Raw genomic sequence first — 23,192 nt, 5'->3', positions numbered from 1 at the left:
CAAAGGTGCCTTGAGTTTCTATTCTGCGGCCTTATCCTAGCTCTCTTATGTCCTGAAAACTGCATCAGTTTTTAGGATATCTTATCTGTCCTAATATTACTTCCTGTATCTTATTTCCTGTTGAGATGCTAATGCTGTCTCTGATGCCAGCTTCTGTCCTGCACTTTCTTAATGCTGTTCCTTTAGCCCAACCAATTACCCAGTTCAGAAGTTATCAGAAGAAAAGGATGTTAGAATTATTAGCAGTAAATCTGTTTATTTGCAAGGCTACAGAAATCTGTTTCCCTTAATGCACTAGGAATTGAACAGATGACTTCGATTTGCACTCAGCTCCAAGCAACCGTCTCCAGTCACCTCCTAACCTGAAAACCCCATCAATTAACTGCTCTCAGGATGCTGCTTCCTGCACTTATTCTCATGATGTTCTTGGATTTTGCCCTGCTTCATCAGTACGTGCTTTTGTTTCTTAGAAATATAAAGTTGAATGTGGCTCCATAAACAGTAAGTCTCCTTGGATCTACTGACATCCCCAAGAAATTGCCTGTATGTTAGTGGCATAGCTTCTTGAAACTCCTGAGGTGCAAGTGTGAATTATGGGTGGTGACCTACATTGCTCTATACAAACAGATATATAATTACTCCTCCTTTGGTCCTGTATGTCAGCTCAGCTCTTATATCCACTAGTTTTAGTGAGACTTAAATTATTATATAGGATTAAATTTACTGGTAAGCACCTCTTGTGATTTCTGTCATGCTGCCCTTTGTACTTAGGAGTGACTCCCCTTAAATGCATTTATAGCTACTGAATTGTCTGCATAACATGTTATGTCTCAAAGATCTTAACATTAGATAGTCTTCAGGTTTACTAATGCTACTGCTTGTCTGCAGCAATGATGTTATTTCATAGTTTCCGTTAAACATCTCATCTCCCTATTGCAGTCTCTTGACTGAGCTATCGTGCTTTGATCCATGTTTACAGAGAATCTGACAGCAGGTTTATTCCCTGATTAGGCTTATGATACTATAAATAGTAATATGGCACCCCAAAGGCAAGTTTTAGCCAAAATGAGAATTTCCTAAATTGACGGAACTTCTAATAGGAAGACTGTTCTCAAGAAAAACAAAAAGCAATGCTAGAAAAAAAAGTTGAAAATTATGAAAATCTGGAAATTGTGGGTTTTTTAAAGGCATGGTTTATAAAATTAACATTTATTTTAGCTTATTTCTCAGTTCTTGAAATTCAGATAGTATTTTGAGAATAACAAATGGAAATATTGAGGATGAAATCACTCATCTGATTAGAAAAGTCAGAACAAGAGACAGATATTATAAAATGCTGTATGTACATGCTTTTTTCTTTGCATGTACACATAACCAGTGCTATTTTTGTCTCCTTCATGGTTCAGTTTTCAGTTGGACCTATTAAAACAGGTAGATAAACCGGGCAGATACTAGTATCAGAGGTTATGTCTTTACTTGTTGGTTTCCCAGTTTAACATCTGTGAATACAAATATCAAAATTTTGTTTTATTATATAAGAATACAGATTTTTGGTTTTAAATGTTTCTCTGTTTCCTAAGAATACATTCATGTTAGTTTTGGTTTGGTTTTTATAAGCATATTGTAATCCTAATTTGTAAATCAAATCATCCTGTTTCTCTTGAAATACATTGCCCAAATGTAGTTACGATGTTCTGCCCCTTGTGTCATTATTGTTGTTCAGTGCAGCGGGAACAATGCAGCATTACTGTTCCTCTTTGTCTCTTAAAATTAATGTTATTTGCTTAAAAATCAACTTTCACAGTGCAAAAGAAATGAAGGCATCTGTCCTAAAACTTCTTAATGCTATTTTTAGGTATCCTTCATTAGAATATTCATTTCTTTTTGTATTGTTCTAGTTTTTGGTCAAACGATGAGAAAACAGCTATACTGCAGTGTCATCACTGTTGGTAGCTTAGGAGTGGTCATACTCAGTTGAAAGATGCAAAATTGAGAAATAACTTTTCATTAAAATTGTATTTAATTTAGCCAATGTAAAATTTGAGAAAGGCTTTGATTCTGCAACTAGTATTCTATTAATGCACCAGTATCTGTGTTGTGTTCCAAGTTTCTTTCTGATTTTGCCTTCAAAATCAGTAGCATGTCTCCTTATATTTCTTTGCTTCTCACTGGTAGTGGATATTTGCTGGCTTACCAGAAGGTGTCTAATTGCAAATTAAGCTTATCTGACATGCAGTAAAGTAGGTTTTTTGTTTGTTTTATATTAAACCTAACTCTTTGATAATGTAAAAAAATCCCACAAACAACTGTGTTTATAAGACATCTATGAAGTAGTCTTTTAATAATATGAGTGAGAGGTGAAATAATAAAGTGTGAGGATGTGGAACAAGTTTCAAAACCACTTTTAATTTCATTAAATATGTACAACAAGGAGGAGGACAAGGGCTGGCATTTTATGTAGAATAAATATGAGAGAATTTGTTCATAAATCTCTTAAAAACTTGGATGGTCAGGTGATGTGTATGCTTAAAAATAAGGAAAAAGCCCATAGCGTTTCTCTTCTGAGCTCATCTAAGTGATTTTGAAGAAGTTCGGAGAGAAGTCAAAGAGGAAAATGCTGAAATTGGCCTCGGGGAGGATGGGGGCATAATGATACACACACACAAACACACACACACACACCCATGCTCATTGATGATGTACGTGGCAGTTGTTAGTGGAGAGGAGGGTGGGAACCCTGCCGTCGAGGCCTTAATGAACAGTGGAAATTACTTGATGGAAAACAGTGTGTGGGTTCCACATCCCCCTGCCTTTTCATGCTTTGTTTGAGGTCGTTTTGTGCAACTCGCTCTACAGGATTTTAGGTAGCCCTTTCTCCAGCAGATATATAACCCAATGGGTTTTATCAATCTTTCACAGGGTTTCAGTAAAAATCAGTCTGTGTCCAAGGGCGTATGTGGAGTTGCTGTGGAGTAACTAATATGCAGTGGTAATAATATGAGAATTTCTCTTAAGTGCTCTTCATATTACTGGTCATGTGAGTAATGCTACTAATTAATTTGCAGTCTTGCACAAGTAGACTGACTAGCCTGGCAATAGTTTAAATTTCTCTGAGACAAAAGTTAACAGTACTTTTTCCTTGAAAATCTTACATGTAAGTTTCTGCAGGATTCCCTTCCACTACAGCTAAATAGGCAGTGAATGTTTTGGCTTGGTGGTGAAACCAAAATGAATAAAGATGAAAAGTTGATATATGTCAAATGAATATATTCTTTTTCTCCTCTCTCCTCCAAACTTCTCTTCCCTCTGTGTTCCTAAACAGCAAAATGAAGGAAAGTACCAAGTATTGAATTTGATTCAAAGTCACAAAGGTTATTGTGATTTTGCAAGCTAATCTTTTGGGACATTTTTACTTATCTAGACCATGATATGTCTATTTTAGTAATTCTAAAATGTTTAGATACTGAAACGCAAATGTAAAGTATTGTCTTTGAAATTATTTGTGTAATGCAATCTGAATTCCTCAGTTACTGGTATGGCTTATCTATGGCTCACACATGCACAGGAGCATGCACACGTTTGTGGTTTTGTACTTGCGTTTCCATCTGTCTCTAATTCTTTCACATCTTTTTTGGAAAGTAACTTGGGAACATGCAATTATCAATATGTAGATGACAATTTTTATTAATTCGAGAGTCCAGACTACTGCTGCTTTGTCAGAATCTGTTGATCTGTAGTGAAATTAATAGAGTAGGCTTAATTAGGTGAGTTGGAAGGGGTATTAATTGAGAGAAAGAAGCATTCTGATATGTGATGGATGCTAATGCAGGTGTCCCCAGTACAGCTTTTGCACAAATGATTCCTGTCTTGACAAGCCTGGTGGATGCATTTTTGTTTGTATATTGAGGATAAGAATTGGCAATCTGTAGGGTCATTGATTACCTGTGGCTGGCCAGGGGTTTGCAGCCATTCATTTTCTAATTCTGTTTTTATAAGCTTCTGTAACTTACTTATGACCTGGATGTTTGTAGGTTTGTATTGGGTTTGTGTGGCAAAGACTCCCCTGTCCGGCTGAGGGGGGCGGGTGGGGAGTTGACAGAGTGGCTTTGGTGGGCATCTGGTGTCCAGTCTAACCTTTCCTCTGTTTTAGGGGGAAGAGAGGAAAGTTCCTGCTAACACAGTCAAAGCATAAATAGTGTCATGGCCCACTACGAGCGCATGGTTCTCAAGCCTCAATAAGGGCTTTCAATTCCCTTTTTGATACAGTCTTAACTCTTAGTCTGGAATTTAATTATTTAAGAGTCTGACTTCTATCTTAAGTCTCTGAGATGAGATTTGTTGGAAAACATGCACAGAACTCATTCCCTTTCATGGTCACCCACTGAGCCAACATCTAGAAATTTTGGAGACAGTTCCTTTCCTTAATCCTTTTTTAAGTCATGTTTTGAATCTTAGTTGTTAAGAACTAATGTTGTAATACAATTGTTGTGATAACTGCTATATTGATAACTGCAGAAATACTTATTCCGTTTCTTGTCTTATCCTAGACTTCTATTGACTATAATTAAATTTTGCTGTATGTCATATATCTTCCACAGTAATTCCGGTGCAAATAGTTTCCATATTTGTTTTCTTAATATGGATTATGGCATGCAGGAGTGAATCAGTTTTACATTTGACCAGTACCTCAGTAACTAGCACTAGATCACTTTCATAAATAAAATCCTGTCCTTTGAAAAAAATTCTTATCAAATACAGTGTGTATTGTGCATCGGGTACTTGTCTCCTCTCCTAGTATAGAAGTAGTAATGGTAAACTGATAGATATTCTGGACGAGGTACAGTCAGATTGATATAATTAGTGTACAGTTGCTTTGAGCTTTTTTATGAAGGAAACTTGTGTTATTAATGAACATTTGTTCTCATCATGTAGAGAACATTTTAGTCTTCAAACAAATTTCATTCCCTTAATGCTCTTTTTTTTGTGGGTGTGAGGGTTTTTTGGAGGAAGCCATTATTGTTGGAAAGGTGCCAAAGTGTCCTTTATGAAGCCATTTGCAAATGCCTATCCATGAATTTGCCAGCAGGGTAGGAATAGCAGTGCAGCTGGTGGTCTTCCTATCCCCTCCAAGGCTACTGTTGCTATTTCAGTCATAATAGTCTTAACAACATTCTGTTTCACAATTCGTATTTTCCATCTTACAGTGCAATAAACTCCAATTTTGTTATAAAGTTATAGTGTTCCATTAAAACTAGCTATTGTGACTGTTTACTTAAATCCAGTTTTGGTAAAGCAGAAAACTAATTCAGTTTCTAAACCAAGTAAATCTCTAGCAACCTGTCTCATTTTATCAGTGAGCACTTGAGAGATTTAGTAGTTTCAGGAATCTTCCTCCATTACTGGTACAGGTCAGTGGAGTTGAAGCACTTTAATGTTTATACTGGAATGGGGATGTAGGTGGAGTCCTTCCTATGCTAGGCAACAGGGATGGGGGCTGGCTATGGAGCAATTGATTGTAAGACCTTTCTTTCATTATAATACTGGTAAAAACAAGGTGTACTGGTGTATAGTATGCATGGAGACCTGTCTCCTACTTGTCTTAAAGTACATCAGTAATTTTTAGAAGAGGAACTTTTTAATTTCTTGTAATAAGAATTTTTAACATTTTCTCTTACCTTTTTCTGTACTTACCTGTTGTAACAAGTCTGGTTGTCCCTTATACATTTGCCTGATTTCTAGGATGAGGCTGTAGATGTTCCTTGTAGCCAGTTGTCACACAGAAATCAGAATTATTGGTTCTTTGGGCCAATTTTTAACATCTCACATGTCCATGAGTTTAGGAATCACAGTTCAGTAGTAGTGGGGAGATGTTCCTTTTCTATCTAGCAGAGGTATAGAAAATGTTCGTTGTTTCATGTGGTAGTGGTTATTCATAGTAGGAAAGGTATATATTGCAGACTTTTTTCTGCTGGAATATTAAGAAAAACTAGGAAAAGTTAATGACAAATATTTATTTAGAAATCTTGCAACTGTAGAGAATAACTTATGATTATGATCAAGGCAAAAAAACCTCCTCCAAAAACACCAACATAAATTGTGGCTGTTGGTGTAACTGATTGTTACTGCAATAAAAGGAGTGATTGCTTTTATTAGATGGACAGTGAAGTGACTGAGAAAAGATGAACTGAAAAAGGAATTTCTTCAAATTTTTTTTAGCATCATTTATGGAATTTCCTCCATGAAGATTATGTTACTACTTGAATTTGTTGGATTATTTCAGTTCCACGATATTGCTTTTTATTTTCCATATTCTTTATTGTGAAATATTCTGTACAAATAATAATTCAAAAAAATATCATGTTTAATCCTGAGCAAAATCGTAGTAAATTAGAGAAAAATGTGGGGAATGTTTAACTCTAGGAATATGTACAATCTATAAAATCACATAGGCTGCCTTTTGCATCCATCTGTCATGAATAATAGGGGATCTAAATACCTAAGGTTGGTTTGTACTCAGATTATATTTGTGGGAGGGATATCCAGGGAAGCTTTGCAGCCTTCTGCCAGGCAGGTTTCTGAAGAAGAGAGCTCAGTGCTAAGAGGTGCTAGACAAATAAATCTTACTGATGCCTATGGGAACAGCAGATTTGTGATGTGATGGTTCAGATTTTGAGGTGAAGATGATCCTGAAAACTTCTTGGATCAAGGTCTCTTAACAGCAGACCAGACAAAACCACAGTGCAAGCACTTGGTTTTGAGTGCATTGTAACATTAGGGTTCAATAAGAGGAATATAATTAGTAAAAGATTCAGATTATAGCTTGTTTTATTAAAAGTAATGTTGAAGCTTTGTATTTGTATTGTATGGCTTGCCAAGAAGTACTGAATATGGTGTTTCATGTTTTACAGATTAATGCTACAAAAAAGGTCTCTTAAGAAGCCAAGCTCCAAGGAACTGGTAGATGGAACAGTACAATTTTGATGTTTTTTACTTCCTGGTTTCTGAGCACTTAACCTGGTTGGTGTCAACTTTCAGGTTTTACTCTGGAAGAAAGGAGATGAAAAGTAGCTTTTCTAAAGAATGGAAATATTTAAGAAACTTTAGCTATTCGGTGTTTAAGAAAAATACCAAATTATTGCATCTTGCTGTACAGTTGTGAGTACAATGCAAATCCCACCATGTTGTGAAGTATTTTTGAAGTCCTTGTAAAGATAGTGGTAAAAACTGGCTGAACTGTTTTTTCCTTCATATTTGTCTTTATCACTCAAATAAGTCACCCTAAAGTATCTATTGGTGTACTGCCTCGTGAGAGTTTAATGATGACTTTCATTCAGCATAAGCTGTCAGTAGGTCAGAGATGCCTTGTATCTATGAAATTTCCTGAGTTTATTATCCTATTAAAATTCATTTAAAATGTCAAAGTTTCTAATTTGTACAGGGAAATTTAATTTAGGAGCATCTTCAAAGCAATACACAATTTTCTCCTTGAGTATCAAGTGAAGCATCAGATAAAAATAATAAGACCTTTGCAGTATATTATATTCAATTATTTCTGTGTTTTAACTTTAGATAGTTTTCAGGGGTGGGTATAAGAAATAATAATTTTGTCGTCTTTTATGACTTGCCTTTTATGTTAAAAACAGTTTGGAGAAAAAGGTCTGTTTAACCAAAAATACTGATTATTTAAAAATAACAACAACATCAAAAAAGGGCCAACATTCTCTGCAAAGCCCACCTGCTATATTTTCCTTAGAAAATTCTGTGCTTTACTATGCCCTGAATGAATCATTGTTTGCTTCAACCCAGCTTCTAGTCTGTTTTGTAATATTAATTTATTTTTTCTGTCTTGCAAAGTTCTGAGCCATCTTACTACATCTTGACCTCTGTGCTGGTGTAGTGCGTATTAGTTCATCTTCTCATTGAGTGTTTTCCTAGTCAGGTATCTCCAGTTTGAACTACTGAACGAAGGTTTTGCACCAGGTAGAGTATTTCGGAGCAAATAAATGGCAAGGCTAAATGGTAGTCCAAGTCTAAAATTGTCCACATGAGCAGTAAGATTATCAGACAATGATCAAAGGAGATGATTTTGAGCCCTTTCAGTGTGGTTCTGGTTTTGAAGCTCGACCCACAACTGTCCTGTCAGATGCATGTAAAACCTGAAGCTGGAGCTTTGGTAAATAGATTTTTCTTGTTAATAAAGAAATGTGTCATTAGTAATATCAGATAACATAGGTATTGGTTTGTTGGTCTCTGATTAATACCTTGTGTGGGAGTATGAGATTAACAATGGAGGACAAAAAACATGATAAATTAGTTCAGTGATAAGGATTGAGGGACCGTAATCAGGAAGTAGCTTGCTGGTTTGTGGAATGGTAACCTCCCTCACAAAAAATAATAGTGGTCGTGTTTATATCCGGTGTCACTAGATCGCTGTTGAGTTTGAGGATAGCTAATGTAAACTTAAAACAGTGTTTGTGAGACAAATAGCATGTATAATGTATCTCAAATATTCAGATACCATTTGGTATCACACAATTTTTATTTCAAAAGGAAATTACAGCAGCATAGGAGAAAAATTACTGTAAGAGGTTTTTAAGTCACAATGAATTTTGTTTGAAACAAAGATCTTAGTGGTTGATACCTGCATCATTACTGAGTATATGTAACATTCAGCAGAGTCCCCTTATTACTGTAACTTCCTATCAGTGCAGATTTACATGTTTACATACTCGCAATCCATGCTGAGAGGTATCATTTTCAGAGATGCTGGCCTGAATCTGGAATTGATCACTGCTGTACCTGTGGGTCCTGAGTAGCTATGCTTAAGAGCATTAGTCTATGCTAGATATTAGAAGTCTGTATGGTATGCCAAAATCCTTGTTAAAACAGACTGAAATTGCTTGTATAAAGGAAGGGAGTGACGTTAATGGTAATAAAATACTTAGATTTAATAATCAGATTTTCATGACTTCAAAAGCTTTGATTACATCATACATTTATTTAGAATTTAAGTCAGTGTTGAAAAAATACTAGTTTTGCTTGTTTCTTGTGACCCCATGTAGTGGGGGCGGAAATGAGAGAGTTTGGCTTGCTTAAAGAATCACCTCCAATTGTATTAGCAATAGAAAAATGATGTAATAGAAATTTATATAGAAATGTGAGTTCACAGAATTCGATGGCAGGGTTCACTATATTACTTAGTACATGGATGAAATGCACTCAGGAAAATTAAGTTAGAATCAGACTGAACTTATGTATATAGAGATGGAAATGTATTAGGGTAAAAGGAAATATTACAAAAAAAAAATTGAGTTAGAATTAATTTCTTGTTCAAAGATCAGGAATATGAAAAGTAGAGGGGACCCTCCCATTGAGTCACGAGGTTCAAAGAAGACCCCCTTGCTTTTCTAAACTCCTGTCAGAGTCTAGGTGCAGCTGGATTGACTCCTAGTCCCAGACTTGGTCAATGGTCTACATCTAAAGAGATTATGAATATAATAGCAGCCTAAAATTCATTCACAGGTGAATAAAATTCACAACAATAATTTAAGTATAAATTTGAAACTAGTAACTTAGAATATACTTGCTATAATATACTTACTATAGACTATTCAGGTTAGTACATGTGCATGCATAAAGATACTAAGAGATATACATATAAGACGGTAAGAGAGGTATACCTGTTAAAAATTCCCCTCGAGGTCAGTGAAAGGTTTCACTTTGAATGCTTGGCCATCTTTCTCAATGCGCGAAGGGTTGAGCCTCAAGCAGCGGAGAGTTATCAGCCCAGGTTGTGTTGGCTTTTGGCGACAGACCTCCGATTTTTGCAAACAGGAAAGTTTGCGAGCTCTGAGAGGCGTGCCACTCGGAGGGAGATGCTGGTCACAGCCCGTTGCGGTCCAGGAGAGCTCAAAGGGCCTCACTTCATACCGCTGTTTATAGGTTCGGGAGATGGTTGACTTTTGTCATCAACAAATTGCTGGTATCCCAGCTGTGCTGGTACCATTTCACATGCAGGTAAGGAAAGATCTGAGGCTGTCTGAGAATAACTTAAAACATAGATATGGGATGCTACAAGATTGTCAGGGGCGGCCTGTAATTTCCCAATGTTGCTAGGAGAGAGAACTGGCTGTAGGTTGTTTTGAGAACTGGCTATTTCTACTCCCATCCTCCCGCCTCTGCTGGGCAGCAGGAGTCCTTGAGACGCACAGCATATGTCCCTGTCTTAGTTGTGTAAGAGTTCCTGGCGCAGCTAAGGGTCACGTAACTGACCGACTCATTACACTTATGCTAAGGCCTAGCAAGACTTCCTGACTTTGTAACTCAGCCTGAGGGGGAAGAAATGCACCACCACACCCCACAGGAAAGAGACTGGTTTTTGTTCTACAACGTGAACAAGAACGCAAACTATCTTAAATTCAGGTATTGATGTACGAGGAGTTAATATTGGGAAATTGAATGACTTTCATGTGCTCCAAATGTAGATTTCAAGACAGTTAATTTCAGAAAGGCATATCTCAGCAGATGTGTGGAATTTATAATAGATTTTGTCTTCACTATGAGCCATAATATATAGTTATGTAAAAAGTCCAGAAATGTCAAGAAGAAAGGAAAAATTCTCAATGCAAATCAATAACAATTTAGCTGTGTTGCCAGATCAGTTGTATTCTGTGGTTTGTAATTTTTCAATGAATAGACAATAATGTTTTACATAAGCATTGTCATTTCTTTTTATATTGATTCATCTTAATAGTTCCTTCTAGTTATTAGCGTTACTATTATTTGTTTGACAGTACCACCTAGCGAATGCGCCTGTTGTCGTAAGCTGTAGTCTAAGTTTCTGCGCGCAGAATTAAGATACCTTGCCAATAATACCGAAAGCAGGACAAAATATTATCTCCATTTTACAGATGGCATGCTTAACGTGAGTACTTACCTTAGCTTCTGGGCAGAATTGTACAATTCATGCTGGAAACTATGCTGCCACAACTACGTTGCCACGAGTACTTGCAATAGTAAATTTGAAGCTATTTGCATTATATATGTATAAACTGCAAAAACATCTCTTGCTTTTGGTTGTGGGCATACTCTACTGCAGTGTGCCTTCACAGGTTCTGTCATGAGCCTTGTGTTATTAAGAGGTAGGGACAAAAGAATCTCTTCCAAGCTGTGTTTTTCATTCTCCACTCAAAACAGACCAGGTACTTGGACAGCTAGAACCAAACCTTACTTTAGTAGAAGGCTCATGTATTCAGGATGTCTTCTATTAAGCTCCAGTAAAGAGTTGAGTGGAGAGATCAATGATTACTGCAGAAGCCTAACTCCCTGTGGCTGGAGTAGCTCATGCTTCCATCTTTTCATGCTTCTCTCTGTTTCTTTGCCACTGAATTTGTTAGTGAATCTAGCTGCTGTTCTCTTTATTCAGTCCTGGAGGTCCTGGGGGGTGTTGAGTTTGGCAGTGTGTTGTCTGTGGCCCTTCACTGCCCTTGTGTGTTGCTGGGTTCTTTATGCAAGTGCTAACACAGCCTTGGTTGTCTTTTTTATTCAATACGTGAACAGCAGATTTAAAGTTTTCTGCCATAGTATCTCATTTATTTTTGCAATTGCACAACAGCATGCTTGAACACAAGTCTAAAGATGGGAAAAGGAGTTGTGTAGGTTGAAACACATTGGGACTCTTCCTTGTAGAGTTGCTTTCTTTTACCTTTGGGTACTCTGCTGTGGAAAAACTCACAGCTAGTGACAGATAAGTGAGCTGAGAAGAAACAAAATGTGGAGGATGATGGGCACTTTATCTTTGTAATGTTTTAATCCTCTTCTCCTGATCCTAACCAAGAGGAACTGGAACTGCTGATGTTACCTCTTCCATTGCTCAGGGCTGACCATGTTCCTGCAAAGCTTTCTCAGGACAGGCAGTTTTTCTTTATTGAACCAGCCCATGAGAAGCCTAGTGTTTGGCAAGTTCATTGCAGGCTCAGCCTGTTCTGCTTCTGCTCTTGTCTGAGTGGTGGTTGCAGCTGAGTGGCATAAAACAGTGTTTTAAGATTTTTTTTGAAGACTGGATATGAAACATTGGCCCTTCTTATACCCATTCAGCAGAGGGTTCTAGCTTGAGCTATGACCCTCATTTAGGTCGTAGATAAGTTTGTTAATGTAACAGATCCCCTGTTGAAGGACAGTTTCTTTGTTAATTTAAGAACTCCTGTATTAATCAGAAAGAAAATCATGAGTGGCTTTTTATTCATCAGCATCAAAAATAATTCTGATTAAGTACAGAGTGTGTGTAATTTGTACACTTCATTGCACATTGTTCAGTATACTTATGTTCTAAGGATGACTTTCAGGTCTCCATCTTTTTGAGTTGCGTAACTATCTACAGCTCTGTTGCTTAGTTGTTGTGTTTGTGAGATTGAATATTGTGATAGCCTCTTTCTGTCTGCCCTCAGCTCTGTTTATCTTCCTTTTTCTTCCTTCCTTCCTCAAGCACATGTCAATTTTTGTCTTGGCTGTGTTTTAAAGTAATTCCCCAGTTTTCAAGTTGTTGGATTAAAAACTATCATGATAAAAAGAGAATATAAAGAATGAACTTAAACTAGTCAAGGAAGTGTATTCACATTTTACACTGTGTATTCACACAGATAAAGACAGACTGTAAAGAATGTTCTGGTCCTCCCAACCACTGTTGTGATCCCCTGAATTTTATTGATGCAAATAATTGTATCTTGATATTGAAGGGCACGTATCATATGCTATCTCCAACAGTAGATTCTTTTGGTTTGTTCAATTTGTGTATTTTTAGTATTGTTTAATATAGGTACTGTAGAGTGAGCACATATACTCTTAAGGGTGACACAGATTAATTCCACTCCCATCATGAAATCTCTCCATGGATTTATCACAAATTGCTGCAGCTGTGAGTGATTCCATGCTCTCATGAGAAGTATGAGATTAAATTCTGTCACTACTGTACTATTTTTAATTAATTTAATCTCCAAACTAATAATTTCCCAGTGCCAGTTTCTCTCTCTTTGGTCAGTAGATTAATTAGTTAATGTCAAATTAATTAGTTAATGCAGTCAATTTTTAAAAGCTTTGTAACAGTGATAAGAATGACTAGTGCAGATTCTGTAAGTGTTATGGAAGTAGGGGTTCATGTTTTTAACAGGAAAAACAGAAGTTGCATTTTCACATTAATCGTTTGACTACTACTGTTGATTTGAATATGGAGCATGCTTAGCTACAACAGCAAGGGTGGAAGTTTAAATGCCATAGCACTGATAGCTAGATCCTGAAGTGATATTTTTCTGTAATTTGGAGAATAACAAAGGAAAACAGGAAAAACTGAAAACTATGACAAAGCTGAAAAGAACTGAACTGCTCTGCGTGCTAAGGAAGGAGCATTCTATTTCTTTTAGAACAGGAATTGAGGTATCTCAAAAACCACCATAAATTTTTGAGCTTTTTGAGAGTTTGAAATCCTTACTATTACGTTACTGCTGAGTTCAGTCTGTGCATTCTTATTGAACAGTATCTTTGTGCTGAGTAATGGGGAAATTAATGCAATAAACTAAGAATTGTTGCACTTCTACTATTTTAATGAAGAATGCTCGTGCATTTGGGTTTCCTTTGAGATCAGCCTTACAAGGAAAGCTTAAATAGGGAGCAGGTCAGTGAGCCTTGAAAAGCACCATTACCTGAGTTGTCAATGTGTTCTCATCATCCTCAAGTCCTGGCCTGTCAGCTTTGCCAAAACTGAAAAATTGGAGCTGATTATAACGTGTGATACTGAAAAAGGCAGAGGGAAGTTAGGGGGTATAGCTGGCTACCACAAACTATATTTGGTAGTATCTATATTCTGAAGCAAGGTATTTGCCACTTGCTACTGGTAGAACACAGGGGATTAAGACAAAGTTGTGTCCACCCAGGAGTTTGGGGAAATCGCCAAATGTAGGTAAGACAGAATGCAAGCACCATTGTTTTTGTCAGGTTGAGTATACTTTACTTTAAACAAATGGCTTCTTGTTTCCTCTCAAATGGGTATATCAGTAGTGTTTCATATATTGATAAGGTTGGTTCTGCCTACTGTAATGGTTGAAACCTAGGGGTTATAACACAGACACAGATTGATAGATTCCTCCAAAGAAGCCAAGATTGAGTGATTGAAAAAAAGATAGAAGGAACAAAAAAGAATGACTCAAAACTACTTTCTGTAGGAAAAGAAACACTTAAAAATGCTAGCCTGCCTTTGCACTGTCCAACTCATACCCATATGATTTTCTGAATATTTACAAAATTGTCAAATACATATGTAAACTTTGTGCTCTTACCTTTACTTGAAAACAGTGCTTGAGTATGATTTCTTGTAATTTCTAAAAAGATGCCAGACTTTAAATACCTGTCACAAGTAAAATTTGTATATCTAAGTTCTTAAATTAAGACTGCTAGACATAATGGGATAGGTGTTCACTCTGGTAAATCTGCAGTACTCTGAGGCCCCTTGAGATTAATTTTGTGCAAAATGATTATCACCACCATCAGCAGTGCTCTTAACTACCTAAGTATTTTGCATTAGCAAAACCAAGGTAATGAAACATAATGCAGATTGATTTTAATAGAGGAAATAACATGTCTGGAAATTTTCATGATAACCTGGTAGTTCTGCATTATGAGTTAGGTTATCCCACTTTGATCAGTTTTCTTGCTAAGAGCTCTGTTTGCCATGCCCGTGTCCCCTCTTAGGGGGCAAAAAAAATTAATAAAAATAATAAAAAATTTGGGAGTAGGGGGAAAGACAAAACCAGGCAGAAAATACACTGTAGCAATGCATGTTAATTACTCTTTTTATATAGATGACTTTAAATTGAGAAGGATAACCTGTACTAGGTGTTGCAGAACTTGGAGATTATCTCTGCAAATATGAATATATTTTTGACAAACCATCTATGTATGAACTAGTTGCTTCTACATTGAGCTTTGAAGCTGGCAACTGTGAGGTCCTCCATTCATCTGATCATCATAACAGTCTTTCTCTCAACTCACTTCAATTTACGTGTCCAGGACTAGATGGAGAAGTCCTGATATCACATCACCAGTGGACCTAGTATAATACTTATTGTTGGGTTAGGGATTTTCATTCATTCTGAGGTTCAAAAATACTTTCTCAGTGTACCACAATAGCTCAGCATTGGCCTGTAATAAATCCTGGTCTTGCATCTCTTTGGCTGTTTGCAATTGATAAGCTCTTAAGATACTTTGTTATGGGCTCCCAAGTATAAAACTTCACATGTTTTACTATATTTAGCCCATTTGCTTTTTCCAGACCTCAAAATTATTTAATTTTCTGTCTATAAGTATACTGATCGTCTTCTCTATTGACAGTGTGGACCAACTCTAGTGTTAGGAAACATCATCAGTACATACCCCATACTAATAAATATATTCAATAACTTCTATTTCAAAAATTTTATGACCTTTTCTTCAACCTGATAAATCTCTTTTCAACAGTATATTTTTGGTTTGTTTGAGCCATCTACTCACCTATACTAGAGTTTCCCCTGCCTCTTCTCTGTAAAGCTGTACCCTATCTTATGGGTAAAAATAAGTCCGTATATAAGTGATTATAAGAAGATGGGATAGAAGGACTCAGTTCAATGGGAATATAAATAATAGAGCAAAGGGATATTGTACACCCCCTCCCCTCCCTTCTTTTGTCTTACACCATCTAGTTTGGTTCTTTAGCATCATGGAATGTTTTGAGGAAGTTTTGATTAAGAACTTTAAATATTAAGTCGGGATTCTTGTATTATGTGCTTATGTGCCCACTAGATTGCGTGAGTGTCTCTGTCTATAAAAATGACTACTGAACTGGATTCACAAAATATTTGCCTACAATATTTTCCACTAAATGAGTTAACGTAATGTTTGGAAAAATTGCATATTGCTATACCAAAATTAATTTTAAATCTAAAGAATTACTTGAATTAGTCTGACAATCAAATAAGGTACACATTGCCCTCTGTGCTTTGTGAATGTTGTCAGGTACCATATTAAGAACTTCAACATGTGAATTTTATTAAAAGTTGTGATTTAAATTGGACTTACTGTCTTTAAGTGTGTCTTTAGTAGTGTAGATACTAACTCAATAAGGAGGATGCAATGCATATTTTGCAATTTTAGTGAACCGTTTCCAATGACGTTTTTTTACTAGTTGCAGAAGTGGCATTGTGTTCTGTCACAGTTTTTTTCTAAATCAAGTATAAATGGGAAAAACAGCTGAAGTTATCCTGAAGATGCTCAGATAGGAGACAGCAAAAACTATTTAAATGTTTAATACATAGCAAATGGAATTATTTAGCGTGAGTGGCTGAATCCCTGCCAATTAAATGGGTGTTAGAACAGATAATGGTTAACAAGATTGGAAAGAGGTAATTTCTTCAAAATACAGTGGCTCATATAAAACAATTACATATACAAAAAAGTTAGTAACAATTTTAGAAAACTATCTCTTGTGGCATTTAATTGAACAGGTTTAATGTTTGTCATTATTTAGAGATCCAGGAAGTTCAGAAATAGTATAGCCTGGTGATTTAGCATGATGTTGGTCTGCAGCGAAGACAATGAGACTCATTTTAATGGGACTTTTAACCCTTTTTTTCATGTTTTAAAAGAACACAAAATTAATGAAAAAGATTGTATACTGCAGTTGTGGCACAGGCAATAGAAAAGTGAGAAGTAAGGCATAAATTTTCTCTCAATTTTTTCCAATCTTTCAGGATTTGAATGAAGTGAGTTTTAAACTTAGTTGTTTGAGTAATGTTTATTTGGGTGTTGAAGACTTCTGGGTCCTTTCAATTGTGCTTCTGTGCGAAAAAGTTGATTCAATTTCTTGGTTACTTCGTGTGTGAAGTGACATGTATGTGTTTAATCATGAGTGTTAAACTGATTTATCTAAAGAAGCCAGGTAGGCAGAAAGGATGAATCTTTTGTGCTTAGTGTTTTTAATTGTCTTGCTCTCTTTCAAAGTCTTACAACCAGATTGTTGAATTAATTCACTGTTTTGAATTATCTTTCTTATCTCTGGGCCTCAATATTAACCCTGCCTACTGTACCAGAAATGGAAGAGAAAGGACATTTTATTAGTTATTGCAGCATTGCCATTTTGCTTGTATTGAAACTCTTGCTTATTCTCTATGCTTGCAGCTGCTGGCTGGGCACCGCAGACAGCATTATTAAATTACAATTATTGCTCTGTATCCTGGCATGATGAGATGCTGTGTCAGAGGTGTTGATCACTGAGAACATTTTCTCATCAGATGCTGGCACCAATGCAACTCTGAGATAATTGTCAAAGTGGTGGAGTTCATTGTAAGTATAGGTAATGCTACTAGTATTAGTATTAGTATTGCTACTAATCCTTGCATGCTTAAAGAATGATTTCTGAAGTAAAGAAGTTCAAAATTGTGCTGAAGATCTGGGTCTCCTTTGATATAAATAATATGAAATTTTATTTTTCCAATTTCTAACTGAGTTTACAAAGTGATCATTGCAATTTTAAAAGTTGCTGTGATTTTTTTTTTACATTGTTTATTAACTAATGAAATAGAAATTAATACTTAAATATTATATTTACTACCTTTATATTAGCATACTGTATGCTGAAGAAGCTTTAGGGCATTGGAAGATCATTTCTTTCTGAGCTCTGACACTGAGGAGCTGTGTGACTTCAGGCAGAAAGTTCACACTCTGTATGCTGAATCTCATCTCTCAGACTTTGGTATTATAGACTATGTAGCTAACAGGTATTGAATTGGCAAATCTGTAGGCATGGCCAGGGACAAACCAGGTTCAGTGGCATATTGAAGATTATAAATAATGAGTTTCATGTTATACTTGGATCTTTGTCCAACTCCTGCTCAAGGTGAAACTGACATTGACTTTAGATCAGATGTCTTAGAGCCTTGTCCATTGGATGTTAAAAATCTCCAGGACTTGGAGATTCCACAGCCTGGCTGGGCAGCCTGTTGCTTGGAAGGGACCTCTATATTCCGTGTGGTCCTAACATCTGCTTAAAGCATGATTACTGCCAACAATAGATCAAGTCAACTGTGGGTTTGTTTAGTTAAATTTCTAAGGATGTTGATCTACTGCTGTGCTTAATGCCCAGCTGAATCTCCCAAGACAGAATTTGTGGCCACTGCCTCTATTATTGAATTCATTCTCAAAAACCTCCAGTGATGAAATTACCAAACTGCTTGGGTAGTCTTTCAACCTTTAAAGAAAATATGTTCTAGTTCTTGAATATCCAAATTTTTAGGAAAAGCTTTCTAGCTTCAGGAGAGGACAAGCTGGTGCAGAAGCTCAGAATACTGTACACTGTCTCACCAATTGGGGAAAGTCTTCTCTCAACGCTGCATTTGCGTAAGTGTTTTGAATGTTTGTTGAGTTTGATGCTCATTAGTGTTGCTCGATATTCAGTTCTTCTGTTGGCTAATAAGAGACATTATTCCATTTATCTTAGTCTGTGGTATTGCTATTTATAAGTATTTCTGAATGTAAATATTTTCTACTGTACTGGAAGTATTTTTATGGAGTGATTTTCTTTTTTCTTTTTTTTTTTTTAAAGTACCTTGTAAGTGCCAGTGCACAGTGGAGAGGGCTATATGCTTACACAGTGCTTACATGCATCTATTCTTTGAAACTTGCATTGTTTTGGTTTTTTTTGTTTTGGTTTTTTTCCCTAGTGTTCCCCCCCTCCCCCCCCCCCCCCCCCCCCCGCATTCCTACCTACTCTTTAAGAAATAATGAAATTTCTCCAGTGATGACTCAAGTATACTTTTAATTTTGTTGGTATTTCCCATATTTCATGCTTAATCTTTTCAAATGCTATTATCAATGTGATATATTACAAGCTTCTGGGGAGAACAGAACATTATAGTTTCTACACGAATAACTTGTAAGAAAATGAGTAGGTGGACCTGTTCATAGACTTAAAGCATTGGGTTTGAACTCTAAAAAGAATATAAGAACAATGGACCCTGGTTAACATTCTGTGAAAGTCACCAGCTTTGATATATGTATTTGCAGATGTCTGCAGAACACAGATAATCAGTATTTGAAAGAGGTGTGCAAATTAAAGAGCTACTTGACCAGTCATAATTACAGCATTGTAAGGACAGAGTGGCACTGAGAAGTAATAAAATGGCCTTTAATCTCTTGCACTGTCAATTATAATCTGCTTGTGGTTAAGAGAAAATATTTTGGTGGCTTTAATGTATGATTCATGTGACTGCTATGTGTGGTATTTTCTTAACTTTGAGATTTTACTCAGATAATAAGCATGTATTGCTTAGGAATTTCTTCAGAGAGGGAAAACTAGTTAAAAGTGTGCCTTATTTCTTGGTTAAAAGTTCATCTGTCACTGGGGTTTGGCTGTTACTCTGACTTCCTTTCTTTGGTATTGAAAGACAGTGGGATTTTATGCTTTTTATTTTATTATGTTTTAGTTGCCTGTGTTTTAATGAGAAACTACAATGTCTTACTTAGCATTTTAAAAATTAACATGCCTTTCTTTTGGTTTAGAGAAAGTATGCCCATTTGATTGTGTCAGTTTTACCCAATTACTGTTCTTCAGGGTATTTAGGAGCAGTAACTTTACTGCATTTTGTAACACTGCTTTTCTTTTATTTTTAGTTTTTATATGCCGCCGTCTGAATTTTGATTAATTACACTGAATGGAAATACCAGTGTTTCTATTGCTTAAGCTTTTTATTATATCAACAGAAAGCATAAAATATCAGATTAAATGTTCAGAAGAAAGAAAAACATCCTGAAGTGTCCTAGAAGGGAAAATAATGACCTTACAGAATTGGACAAAATTATGCACTATACAATGAGACCTATGGGTAAACTTGAAGTTGTTTCACCTTCCGTTACAGAATGAAAGTGTTGGTGTTCAGAAACACTGTGTAAATTTCTCAGCCCTTTAGAAGGGAATACCAAAAGGTAACATTAAGCAACAACTTGTAAATTTTTCTCTGTATAAGAAAAGCAACTCTAGTATACCTTCAGGTATAATAAAACAGGTACTTGACATGTTGTATGAACTATGTAGTGCAATCAGAGATGATTTTCTCATACCAGAGGATTAAATGTACATGTTACTGCTAAATAGTGCTTCTCTCTGCTTTTTGTTTCCTAAGGAAAATCAAAATTTATAAGTTGCTGCTTAATACCAGCTAAAGTACCAGTTTCTTCATTGTGAACTGTGAAATTTGCAAGTGGCTGCTTAGCGATGGCCGTGACACTGTTCTTTCCTTAAGGGGTAGCAAAGCATCTATGGTTAGGAACAGGCTTTTATTGCAAGTACAGCCCAACATTGCTGAATGATGTGGAGAATGTATTATGAATGCACCCTGCGGGAGAAGTCAAGGTAGAAGCCAAGGAAATGGGTGGCATTGCTGGGGTTTATTCACAGGGCTAGGTACTCTGGCTGTTGATACATGTACAGAAATGTTATGCTGAGGATGCTCTATATTCCACTTCTTGTGCCAGTTATTTCTTCTGCTTTGAGCTAAGATCTAGACTTGTGAGGCTGTTCTCAGGCCCTCAGGACTATGTCTGTAGTTCAGCAGGAGTAGTGGGAGCCATAATTTCCACTACAGCGAGTACAAGTAAAGCTAAGTGGAAAAGAAACAAGTTCTGTCCAGTAGGTCGCAAGAGTTAATTGCACACAACTGTTAACACAACTTAGTATTTTCAGTCTGCTGGGTATTCTATTTACTATTACTGTTTTCTCTCTGATTATAAGAGTACATAATTCTTAGGCTGATTGTTCCTTAAACACTTAACAGTAATTTTGTCTTGAATGATATTTTCAGCAGCTACCTTCTTTTATAACAATTGTGGTAAAACAGATTGCACCGTGACATCCTAAAGCAACTTCAGTATTTATGAAGAAGATCAAGTGCTTGAGGTCTCAATAGCCTCAGTTTAATTGCGTTGATAGTAAACGGGGAATATTCTAAAAAGAATTTTGAATTAGAAACTTGGCAAGATTGGGAATCGCTGGTGGGTTTTTTCTTCTCTCAAATGAAGAATGACTTTACTTTTCCATTTAGTTTGCTTTGTTTCTATATAGGCCAAATACACTGAAAAATTGGGGTATGGTGGGTAGAGTCTTGTTTTTAGGTTTGCAATTCAGGCCATCTGTTAAATATAAGCAGTCTTTAAAACCTCATCTAGTTTTAGTAGGTTTCACAGTAATGTTAACAGAACTATTGTCAGCACCTTTGCTGTGTTATTTAAAGTGCTGACACAAAGGAAGCCTGTGCTAGATCAAATATAGATTATTTTTTTTCTTTTCAAAACTGCCTTTCTCTTGTTTCTATCATACTTTGATCATTATAGTCAAATAGTTTCAAGCATATTCTTTTCATTGACTGACTTTTTCTTTTTTTTTTTTTTTTTTTTTTTTTTCTTTTCTCAGATACAGTTAGTTCAGTTGCACCAGCACTATTCAGGAAAAGATGGACTGATAGTAACTCTTCTGTGTCTCTCTTGTGACCATGCCGAAGCACTTAAGACCTTCCTAATCTTGCACTGTGTGATAAAAGCTTTAACCTCCTTTGCTGTTGCCCTGATACCAGTGCAGCTACCTCACCCACTGTTTTCATTGTATCGTTACTCTTTGTTCCTTTGTTGCTTTTCCTTTTCTCCTTGTGTCAAACTCAAAGTTTTCAAATCTTTATATTAATATCCAGTTTGCTGTATTTACAGCTTTGTTAGTTCTTGCTCTTCAGCATCCTAAGCATTTTGGGCTTTCTGCTGTTGCCCAAGTTCTCTCCTTGCGTTTTTGAATGATTGTCTCTTTAGGTAGTCCTTTCTAAGTAGATCTTTTATGTTACTACTTTACTTTTGTCACAGTTTTCTTCACTATCCAGATTTCTTTTGTCTGTCTGAACTCTTACCATAGCAACGAATTTGGCCTAATTATGACTGCCATAGTTATGATACAGTGGCTTTTCAGAGTCTGTGGTTGTCAAGCAGAGCTCGCTGTTATTTCATGAAATCAAAGGATAGTGGAAGTGTCTAGACCAACTGCCTGCTCAAAGGTACAACTAAACCAGGTTGGTCAGGACCTTTTCCAGTTTAGCTCTGAAAATCTCTAAGGATGGGAAATTCTACAGACCCTCTGGGTTACCTGTTGTGGTACTTAATTGTTCTCTTTGTGAAGAATTTTTCCTTACATGGTCAGAATTTTTCATGCTACAGCTTGTGCCTATTGCCTTTTGTCTTTGCTTCTTCAGATGGAATTTGGAGAGTTGCTTATTGTCGATAGCATAACTACATAAAGGATAACTACAACAGAGGATACCTGTGAATTTGCACAGATAAATTTGTTCCCATAAGTTTCACATTCTGAGCCAAATAGCAGCAAAGTGATTGAGTGCAACCTAGTTTGCCAATTGAATTATTAATTTTGACTACTTTCACTGAAATAAGAATATTAGCAGATCTAATACCAGTAGATTGCAGATACTAACAGGTTGCAGGGAGTTTTCTTATGGCATTTGCAGAGTTCTCTAACAACCAAAGAAACAAAAAAGAAACTTGCAAAACCAGAAACCATTGCTATGAATTAATTCTCATTTCATTGGCTAACTTGAAAAATCTGCTAAAATTATTTTCCAGTGATATCTAGCAGGAGAGGTAGCACTGTTGCACAGCAAGTGCTTGCAAATAATTTTAAACAAATATGCATCTCGTTTCTGCTAAAGTGAACTTGTACAGGCTATAAACAGCTTAGAGGTGCAGCATGTATCTGCACAATATTGTCAGAAGAAACTTACCCTTTGTTTTTCCTACATCATGGTCTGTTCTCCTAGCTGTATCTATTCAGTATCAAATACACCGTGATAAAGAGCTGACTTTCCTTTTGTGTTTTTAAAAAAAAAAACCAAAACAAAAAACCCCCCAAAAACCCAAACAAAAACCCCACACTTTCTTCCCTACAAGTAGGACTATTATTAAATGTGCCAGGAATGTGATTTAATGAACATTACTTCCAATTAAAACCCTCTCATAACTTTCTCCCCTGCAGCTTTTTACCTCAACTAAAAATTTCATCTCTGTATTACCTGTTGATCCAGCAACTAAAAAACTTCGAAGAGCTTTTTTTCTTGAAAAAGACTGGA

At 36.2% G+C, this 23,192-nt stretch overlaps 1 protein-coding gene across 2 annotated transcripts in view; it reads left to right on the top strand.

Moving 5' to 3' along the window:
* FHIT (fragile histidine triad diadenosine triphosphatase) overlaps window positions 1-23,192 on the top strand; it is a 632,268-nt gene that overhangs the window by 83,026 nt on the left and 526,050 nt on the right. The window contains exon 2 of one of the 2 annotated variants that reach the window (XM_049826731.1): window positions 299-449. The exons of the other annotated variant lie outside the window; for it this stretch is intronic. The gene's annotated coding sequence lies outside the window, so the exon portion shown is untranslated. The remainder of the gene's footprint in view (window positions 1-298; window positions 450-23,192) is intronic. 2 annotated transcript variants of the gene reach the window in all.

Source organism: Accipiter gentilis, chromosome 23 (assembly GCF_929443795.1).
Source record: "Accipiter gentilis chromosome 23, bAccGen1.1, whole genome shotgun sequence".
NCBI classification, from domain to species: Eukaryota; Metazoa; Chordata; class Aves; order Accipitriformes; family Accipitridae; genus Astur; species Astur gentilis.
The sequence above is the reverse complement of the archived record's forward strand: the minus strand, read 5'-3'. Positions and strand labels throughout refer to the sequence as shown.